This window comes from Citrus clementina, unplaced genomic scaffold (genome assembly GCF_000493195.1).
Source record: "Citrus clementina cultivar Clemenules unplaced genomic scaffold, Citrus_clementina_v1.0 scaffold_5, whole genome shotgun sequence".
In the NCBI taxonomy this organism is placed as follows: Eukaryota; Viridiplantae; Streptophyta; class Magnoliopsida; order Sapindales; family Rutaceae; genus Citrus; species Citrus x clementina.
Genome location: NW_006262201.1, coordinates 4,432,474 through 4,442,429, shown reverse-complemented (window position 1 = coordinate 4,442,429; position 9,956 = coordinate 4,432,474). Strand labels below are relative to the sequence as shown.

Sequence of the window (9,956 nt, the reverse complement as noted above, 5' to 3'; positions counted from 1 at the left end):
ACTACCAGCAGCAGCCATATTATCAGCAATACTTTTCATCTTAATGAAATAATCAGTAATTTTCAGATCATCCTTTCTAGTTGAGTTCATCATATATCGTAAGTGCAGAAGCCTAGATTTAGACTGAGATCCGAATTGAACCTCTATAGCTTTCCATACCTCTCGAGAAGTCTCTAGATTGAAGACTAAGCTGATGATACCTTCACTCATTGAAGAAAGTAACCAGCCAAGAAGCACCTGATCTTGTGATCTCCAAGTTGCGAATTCTGGATTTTCAACAGATCTCAGTTCATCTTCAATTCGTTGAGCAATGTGTGAGGGAGGTGGAATGGTTGAATTATCAATGAATTTCTCAAGTCTGTTGCCACGGATTGAGGCAAGAACTTGAGATTTCCAAATCAAATAATTGGATTGATCTAGCTTAATAGGTGTACTGAAAGTGAATGTCACATGTGTTGAATTAACTGTTTGATTAATTGGCGCTTGAGAAGAAGAAGAAGCTAGATGGACTGAAGCCATTGTTACCTGCTCTGATACCAAGAAGAAGAACGAGAATAATGTTTGGCAGCTGAGAAAATGAATAACCAGATCTGAATATTTTCTTAGAACTAAATTTCATTAATCAAAAAACTTATTCGTATGTACAAAGTTGTTGCTATTTATACTAAGCTGAAGCTCAGCACTAAACGATGTAATTAGCTGCAACTAATTCACTTATTCTGTTAACTAACTATAACAACTTTAGCTAATTAACATATGCACAGCTAATTACATAACCACCAGGCTCCAGCTGGCATGCCATGTCATCTACTCGTAACTGTATGCTGCTGCTGCTGTGATCCTCTGCTTTGCTGGTAATCTTGCAAACATGAGCTTCCTTGACATCCCCCCTCAAGCTCAATGGTCTGTTGATGACATTGAGCTTGGATCGAAAATAGTTGAACTTGGGAAATGACAGAGCTTTGGTAAGGACATCAGCAACTTGTTCTTCAGTAGGAATGTATTTCACTTCTAATTCTTTTCCAAGCACTTTATCTCTAATGTAATGGACATCCAACTCAATGTGTTTTGATTTAGAGTGAAGAATAGGATTTCTAGCTAACTCTCCTGCACTCTGATTGTCACACCGATTGGAGCTGGTAGTTGGACAATGTTAAGTTCTAACAGCAGAGATTGCAGCCATGAAAGTTCTGAACTTGCTGAAGAGAGTGCTCTGTATTCACTTTCAGTGCTCGACTTAGCTACAATAGCTTGTTTTTTTGATGACCAGGAAATTAGATTATTACCCAAGTAAATACAGTAGGCTCCAATAGATTTTCGATCATCAATATCACATGCCCAGTCAGCATCAGAGTATCCAGTTAGACCTGTAAGTCCAAGAGTTCCCTCCTTTTGGATATATAAACCATGAGTGGCTGTAGCTTGAAGATACCTGAGAACTTTCTTGCATGCTAACCAGTGCTGGAGTGTAGGATTACTGAGATATTGGCTGAGTTTGTGTACAGAATATGCAATGTCAGGCCTGGTGAGAATCAAATATTGAAGCCCTCCAACAATGCTCCTATAAAGAGCTGGTTCTTCGAATTCCTGCCCCAGAGGACCTTGAACATTCTTCTCTAGTTTGAAACCAGTGCTGAAAGGTGTATCTGACCCTTTGCAGCTTTGCATTGAAGCTTTGCTTATCAGATCCTTGATATACTTAGTCTGTGACAAATGCATTCCTTGAGCTGTATAACATACTTCTACTCCAAGAAAATAAGCCACCAATCCCAGATCCTTGAGGGCAAAGACCTTACTGAGATTACTGATAAACTCTTCAAGTAATGTTGAGTCAGGGCCAGTCACCAAAATATCTTCAACATAGATCAATATAATAATAATGCCTTTATCATCATGCTTAACAAAAAAAGATGTATCAGCTTTAGAATTGCAGAAATTCCAGGCAGTAAGACAGCTTTTCAGTTTATCATACCAAGCTCTTGGAGCTTGTTTCAAACCATATAAAGCCTTGGTAAGTTTGCATATGTAGCCTTCTTTGGACATAAAACCCTCAGGCTGAATCATATACACATCCTCTGACAAATCACCATTTAAGAAGGCATTATTCACATCAATTTGTCTGACATTCCAACTTTTCATGACAGCTAGGCTAAGGATTAATCTTACTGTTGCAGACTTCACTACAGGACTAAATGTTTCTGAATAATCTATACGTGCAGTTTGATGAAATCCCTTGGCCACCAGCCTAGCTTTGTATTTGGAAACTGAGCCATCTGTGTTGTACTTGGTTCTGAACACCCATTTGCATCCAACTGGTTTATAGGATGAGCACATGGGCACCAGAGTCCAAGTTTTGTTCTTAGTCAAAGCATCATACTCAGACTGCATTGCTGCTTTCCATTTGGGATCAGATAATGCTTCTAAAACAGTGGATGGTTCCAGGCTATTGTGATCTGTTAGGTAGGCCTTTGGTTTGAATATTCCAGCTTTTGCTCTGGTTATCATTTTGTGTGTGGAAGGAATTGGATTAGGTTGAGATGATTGTGCTGGGTGAATCAAAGAGTGTGACATGGTAGGTTGAGTTGGTGAAGAGAATGTGGTTTGCTGGAATAAAGTAGCAGGTGGTGAGGGTTGAGATGATGTGTTGTGAGGAAGTGGTGAAGATGTAATATCAAGATTATCAGAATTTTGATCATTACTTGCAGTAGCAGCTTCAAAGGTATTCAAATTGCTATTAGAAATAGGTATAATATATTGCTGAAGAAGATTGGATTGAAATCCAGAAGACTTGGATGGAGAAGATGAACTGAAAATGGAGGAATATGGAAATGAAGTCTCATAAAAAATAACATGACTTGCTATATAGATTTTTCCAGAGGGATGGAGACACTTGTAACCCTTATGCACAGAACTATACCCCAAGAAGACACATTTGGATGTATGAGAGTGAAACTTGTGTTGATTATAGTCTCGGAGAAAGGGAAAACATGAACATCCAAATGTTCTTAAGAATTGATAATCTGGAGTGAGATGAAAGATAGACTCATAAGGGGATTTCATTGACAGAACTAGAGTAGGTAATCTGTTGATAAGATATGTGGCTGTATGAAAGGAATCCCACCAGAATTTAATAGGTAGATTGGCTTGTGTAAGAAGAGTGAGACCAAGTTCAGTGATATGCCTATGCTTTCTCTCTACAATGCCATTTTAGTTGTGAGTGTATGGACATGAATGTCTGAATTGGATGCCCTCTGTTTGAAGAAAAGTAACAAATGATCGAAATTCTCCCCCCCAGTCTGATTGAAGACATTTGATAGATCTGTCAAGTTGTTTCTCTATTTGGTTTTTGAAAACTTTGAAGACTGACAGTGTTTCACTTTTAGTTTTCAAAGGAAAAATCCAAGTAAATCTTGTGAAGTCATCAACAAAGCTCACATAATATCTATAGCCTTGTGATGAAACCACAGGGGCTGGTCCCCATAAATCAGTATGCAACATATCCAAGGGAGACTTTGTTTTGATAACAGTAGCTGGAAAATGAAGTTTGTGCATTTTTCCTATTTGACAAGCATCACAAAAATCAAAGGTTTTAGTTTTATTTTCCAGTTTGAAAGATGAACATGCTTTGATTACATGGCTCAAAATCTTAGAAGATGGATGTCCCAATCTTTGATGCAATACAGAGGTACTTAACAAACACTCAGAATTTTTACAAGGAGTTGCTGCAGTATGCAGACAAGAAGCATTATTTGAAAGAGTAGAATTGACAACTGAAAACATTGAAAGAGGATTGGTTGGTATTATTGACTCAGCAACAAAGCTTTGACTAGATGCAGGAGATACTTGATGAACAGAGGGAACTGGCTTATTAGATGAAACTAATAGCAATTTGTATAAACCATTTTCAGCTTTGCCCTGCAGTATGATCAAATTCCTCACCTTGTCCTTCACAAAGCAGAGATTATTAGTAAACTCAATCACAACATCATTATCATTAGTGAGTTTAGAGATGCTAATAAGGTTTTTTGTAATTTGTGGCACTAAAAGGATATCATTTAGCTTAAGAGTTAAGGAGGTATTATGGGAGTTATGTGATTTCAATGCAGCACTACCAACATGTGTTATACTCAATCCAGCACCATTGCCAACAAGAAGTTTAGATATACCTGTAAACACTTCAGAGACATGCATGTTGTTGATATCATTTGTCAGATGGTGTGTTGCACCACTATCCAAATACCAGTTAGCATCAGCAGGTCCCTCCATATTAGCCAGATATGCAGACTTTGGATTTCTATTTGGTGGTGGTCTGTAAGATCCAGATGCAATAAATTCTTCAAGCTTCCAGCAAATATTGGCAGTATGGCCTGTTCTGAGACAAATCTGACAGGTTGGCTTAGAGACATTCCATTGAGGCTTAGTGTTTCCAGAAGATCTGCTATTGTTAAATCCACCATTTCCAGCATTTGGATTCCAGTTGCCTCCTCCTCCACCTCTTTGATTATCTCCTTGATAAGCCTTGAACTGATAATTAGTGCCATAAGCACTTCCACTATTTGCATTAAATCCAGAACCTCCATTATAACCTCCCTTGTAACCATTACTGTTATTGTTTCCACCGGTACCATAACCAGGATTATAACAAAAGCCACCAAAAACTCTTCCTCCAGACATATTTCCCTTTTTGTAACCTCTATTGTAAGTAAGATTAGCCTCAAAGTTTTGTTTCACATCAGTATTAGCTAGCATATGAGTTTGTTGTTCAATCCTAGCTTCTTGAGTTAGGAGCATAGCATAGGCTTCATTTACATTCATTTTTCCTACTCCTACTTGTCCAGTAATATAGGTAGCAACAGAGTTATAGTCTGGACCTAAACCAGAGAGCACATGCAAGATCAGATCATCATCACTTAATGCACTACCAGCAGCAGCCATATTATCAGCAATACTTTTCATCTTAATGAAATAATCAGTAATTTTCAGATCATCCTTTCTAGTTGAGTTCATCATATATCGTAAGTGCAGAAGCCTAGATTTAGACTGAGATCCGAATTGAACCTCTATAGCTTTCCATACCTCTCGAGAAGTCTCTAGATTGAAGACTAAGCTGATGATACCTTCACTCATTGAAGAAAGTAACCAGCCAAGAAGCACCTGATCTTGTGATCTCCAAGTTGCGAATTCTGGATTTTCAACAGATCTCAGTTCATCTTCAATTCGTTGAGCAATGTGTGAGGGAGGTGGAATGGTTGAATTATCAATGAATTTCTCAAGTCTGTTGCCACGGATTGAGGCAAGAACTTGAGATTTCCAAATCAAATAATTGGATTGATCTAGCTTAATAGGTGTACTGAAAGTGAATGTCACATGTGTTGAATTAACTGTTTGATTAATTGGCGCTTGAGAAGAAGAAGAAGCTAGATGGACTGAAGCCATTGTTACCTGCTCTGATACCAAGAAGAAGAACGAGAATAATGTTTGGCAGCTGAGAAAATGAATAACCAGATCTGAATATTTTCTTAGAACTAAATTTCATTAATCAAAAAACTTATTCGTATGTACAAAGTTGTTGCTATTTATACTAAGCTGAAGCTCAGCACTAAACGATGTAATTAGCTGCAACTAATTCACTTATTCTGTTAACTAACTATAACAACTTTAGCTAATTAACATATGCACAACTAATTACATAACCACCAGGCTCCAGCTGGCATGCCATGTCATCTACTCGTAACTGTATGCTGCTGCTGCTGTGATCCTCTGCTTTGCTGGTAATCTTGCAAACATGAGCTTCCTTGACACTAACGCTAGATCAAAAATGACAATGTTGTGGTGACACCTATAGGGATTATGATTCTCAGTCGGCAGTGTTAGTAAAATGCAACCAGCCGGTGAGAAGGAAGATAAGAGCAGCCAGAAGTATATAATTGTTCTAAATTATTTGAGATTATTGTGGAGTGTGACGTTGCGGGGACGCTCGTTGAGAGAATTGAAGTGTGTACGTGGCAATTCGAGGGAGAGTTTGAAGTTATTCACTTCATATGCACTTTTTCTTTTAAAAGCAAAACTGCCCCTTGTGTGCTCAAGACTCGGCAATTATTTTGGAGTCTGGTCAATCCATCGTGGACGACCCAATGGGGACCCAGGACCATGGCTGTTTCACCGATATGGGTCAGATGTCTTAATATTTTTATTAAGACATCATAATTCGGGTTCCCCTCCCGGCAATAGATAGCCATCAATATTCAGATACTTAAGGGTGCTGAGTGTTAGAAACCTTACTTCCTCCCAACGTAAGCTCCTAGTTTAGACACACTAGGATTCCAAAATGATAGCTCAGATGACCCCGTAACAAACATGAGACTTCCGGCGGCCCATTTTATGACAGGAGGCTCACTATGAAAACTCATCCAACTTGCAACCTTGACAAGAAAAATAAACAAAACCAAACAATGTTTATATAATAACAATACCAACGTCAAAAGAATATAGTATTTGGATACAGAACTCATTATGCAAACTGGTGCTTAAGGTAAATGCTCAAATGTAGATTCAAAAGCATAGTTTGCCTGGAAGACAATGAATGCTATGACTGGGGTCAATGTAAGGGAAATAACATCCCTTTGAATTCTAACAATGCATGTGAGGGGAATAAAAAGAATAAGACGAAATTTGATGACAGTAATTAGCACTATTTCAAGCAAAGAAATCTGGACACTAATATGTTTTCTCTGTTACTTTTCACAATTACTACGTGTATATGAGATGATTGCTTGCTACTGTAGTACTGTATAAGGTGAAACATTTGAAGAAGCCCCCTTCTAAACTGGTAGTGTTGGTCGTTGTTGTCCTGCCGAGGAAGTGTCATTAGATTGAAACCTACTGCAAAATGGCTTCAAGGTTTCGTTGTAGAGCTGACGACAAGCTTCTGCAAACAGCGCCCCATATTGATGCACAACAATGATAATGGACGAGCAAAGCCATGCAGTGTACAATATGATATGACCAATATCAGAGCGTGGAACAAATGTGGAGGGTTGGGAGACTGCAGAAACAGATCCGGAGACTCGTGCTACAAGGGCCCAAGATTGGGAAGAATTCTCTTGATGAGCTAAATGTGCATAACAATAAATGGCTGTGGTTATAAGAAAAGACCATATATTTGTTGTGTGTGTTTCAAACAAGCGCTCATTTGTGCCTTGCATATTTGCTCCCACGATGCCGATGAGAATTGGAATGAGATATCCAAACACGTTATGATATGCGTTTGCCATCGCGGACATATAAATTTTGTTCCTGCAAAACCATTAAAATACTATATTAAGGAAAGTATTAGATCCATTCCTTTAGAAAAATAGGAATTTAAGAGATCATTATGTATTTAGTCTCATTTAATATTAGTTTAATTTTTTCAAGTCATAGCTATTGTGAAAAAAAAAATTATCAAATACTTTTATTGATTGGTAAGAATTTAAAAAGGAAATTTGGGATTTTTTTTTTTTTGTTTTCTTTTGAGCATTGTCTGTATATATAGGGTAAAGTTTTATTTTTAAATACACGTTGTGGCTCAGGTCAGAGAGAGAAGGGAGACGGTCAAGATTGCTGGGTTGACTTCCTTTTTCCCGTCAGCCATTTTGTAATAGATTGATCAGAGCAATCATTACCTGCAAAACTCAACACAACACCAAATTAACAACCAACATTTCAATTGAAACAAATCTACTTGAAAATAAAAGAAAAAGCAACTCCAAATCAAAATCGAAATGAAACCTTATCAGAGAGACAGCCGCTAGTATGAAGAGACAAGCACGATCCTGAAGGACTATTACTCCAAATCAAAATCGAAATGAAACCTTTACAAGAGAGAAAGCAGCAAGTACGAAGAGAGAAGCGCGATCCTAAAAGATCTGAAGTCGTGTTGTATATGTCTTGTATAAGATTGACAGAGCAATCAAAGGCCGTGTCGACCAGAGCAATCGAAGAGTACAAGAGATAAGAGAGGAAAAAAGAAGAAGAGGAGAGCTGCAGCAGCTAATGAGCAAAGGGACCCCAAATTATAGGGGAGGGAATGTTACCTAGATTTATAGGGGAGGGCTCTAAATCTCCAATGAGCTTTATAGGGTAGGGCTATAAAACTCCTGTTTGTAAATAGCCTTTGCTGTGGGATCAATGAAATTGATAGGCCATCATTTATAGTAAGTGTAAATGTGTAATATAGTAATCGTAGTAGCAAAAGATGCTTTTACAAACAGGAGTTTTATAGCCCTCATAGTAATCGTAGTAGTAAAAGATGCTTTTACAAACAGGAGTTTTATAGCCCTCAGCGCTATAAATTCATGTATTTAGTTTCCTTATAATAATAGTTTCTAACTTAAAGACACAGCAGTTTAATTTTGTCGGCCGGATTTTGGGACCGCGTGGGAACTCGCTCAAAAGAGTCGAAGGATTCGATAAAGGTATGATCTATCATAATATGGTGGAGCTGTGCATTTTGAAATAAGTTGCTGATTCAATTTAATCAAAGCCAAAGTGGACTTGAACTCTCAAAGCATGAAAATGTGAAATTTTAATAGCTAAAGCTGCTTTTTGAATCTTATGCGTTTGATGTTTGAGATTGGAGTTATTTTACTTGCAACTAAATTGTAGGATTTATAGGTTAAGTAAATTACCTCTTATTTTTACTATGGTCCTTCCTATTCGAACCTCGCTAAAGGAGGACCATGTTAACTTGTCTGACAGCATTTGCTCTTGCTCACTTTTATAGGTTAAGTAAATTACCTCATCTTATTTTTACCATGGTCCTTCCTATTTGAACCTTGCTAAAGGAGGACCCTGTTAACTTGTCTGACAGCATTAGCTCTTGCTCACTTTTATCTGGTGTCAATGTGCTTCTCTGATTAAAAAAAAAAAAAACGTATTTCTAATTTTTTTGTTTCGTTTGTTTGATTAGGGAAGCTACAATTCGAGATATTTAATTAGCTCTCAAATTATCCTGGTTTTATGTAACAATTCACCATACGCTTTAATTTTTAGTTTAGTGCTGATATTGGTCGTGGTATGACTGGATTTGCTTATGATCATGCATGATGTAGTTCTATGATATTCAATGGAGGATCCTGACATTTTGCTGATTGATTTAACTTGAGAAAGATGTGCTGAGCATGAAATTACATGCATATAAATTATGTTTCTTCGGAATAATGACTTCCAGATAAATTATAGCTTTTTTTTCTCATAATTCTTTTCACGGAAACAGCTGGTATGATTATGGTGCTTTTCCTTCATTGTGGTAGGAGTAGATATATATTTTGAGTAGTTTTGTTTTTCCGTTGATGGCATATGTACTGGAAATGAATTTGTATTGTTACTAGTTTATCTGTTAATTGCAAACCAAGACTCATTTCATGTTCTTCATGTTCTACAAATGGGAAAGTGCATCTTCCATTTGCAAACTATTTTTTCATATTTACTAAAATTCGATGTTGCTTGACATTATTATACCATCTCGGTTTCTCTTGATAATTCTTTACTTTTTGGTTCTTTAGGAAGAAAAACTTAAAGATAAACCTGGATATGAGCATCTTAATGAGCCACTGCATGTGTTAGTGGAGGCCGAATTTCCAGAGGATATAATAAATTCCCGCTTGGATCATGCTGTAGCAATACTAGAGAACCTTTTGAAGCCCGTGGTATGAACAAAAAAAACTCTTGTATTTTCTCTTAACTTTGTCGATATTCTTTCCTTTAGCATCTCTCCTAATTCCTGCTTGTTCAAACTCATCTCTGTATGCAGGATGAATCATTGGATCATTACAAGAAGCAACAACTGCGGGAATTAGCGATGCTGAATGGTACTTTAAGAGAAGAAAGCCCAAGCATGAGTCCGAGTATGAGTCCTAGTATGTCGCCCTTTAACAATGCTTGAATGAAACGCGCCGAGACCGGAAGAAAACATG

At 37.5% G+C, this 9,956-nt stretch overlaps 1 non-coding gene across 1 annotated transcript; it reads right to left on the bottom strand.

Annotated features, from left to right (window-relative positions):
• Positions 1-4,780: 4,780 nt before the first annotated feature.
• On the bottom strand, positions 4,781-4,917 carry LOC112098713. Its single transcript, XR_002905822.1, has one exon. It is a non-coding gene; the product is annotated as a small nucleolar RNA Z247 (small nucleolar RNA).
• Positions 4,918-9,956: the final 5,039 nt, after the last annotated feature.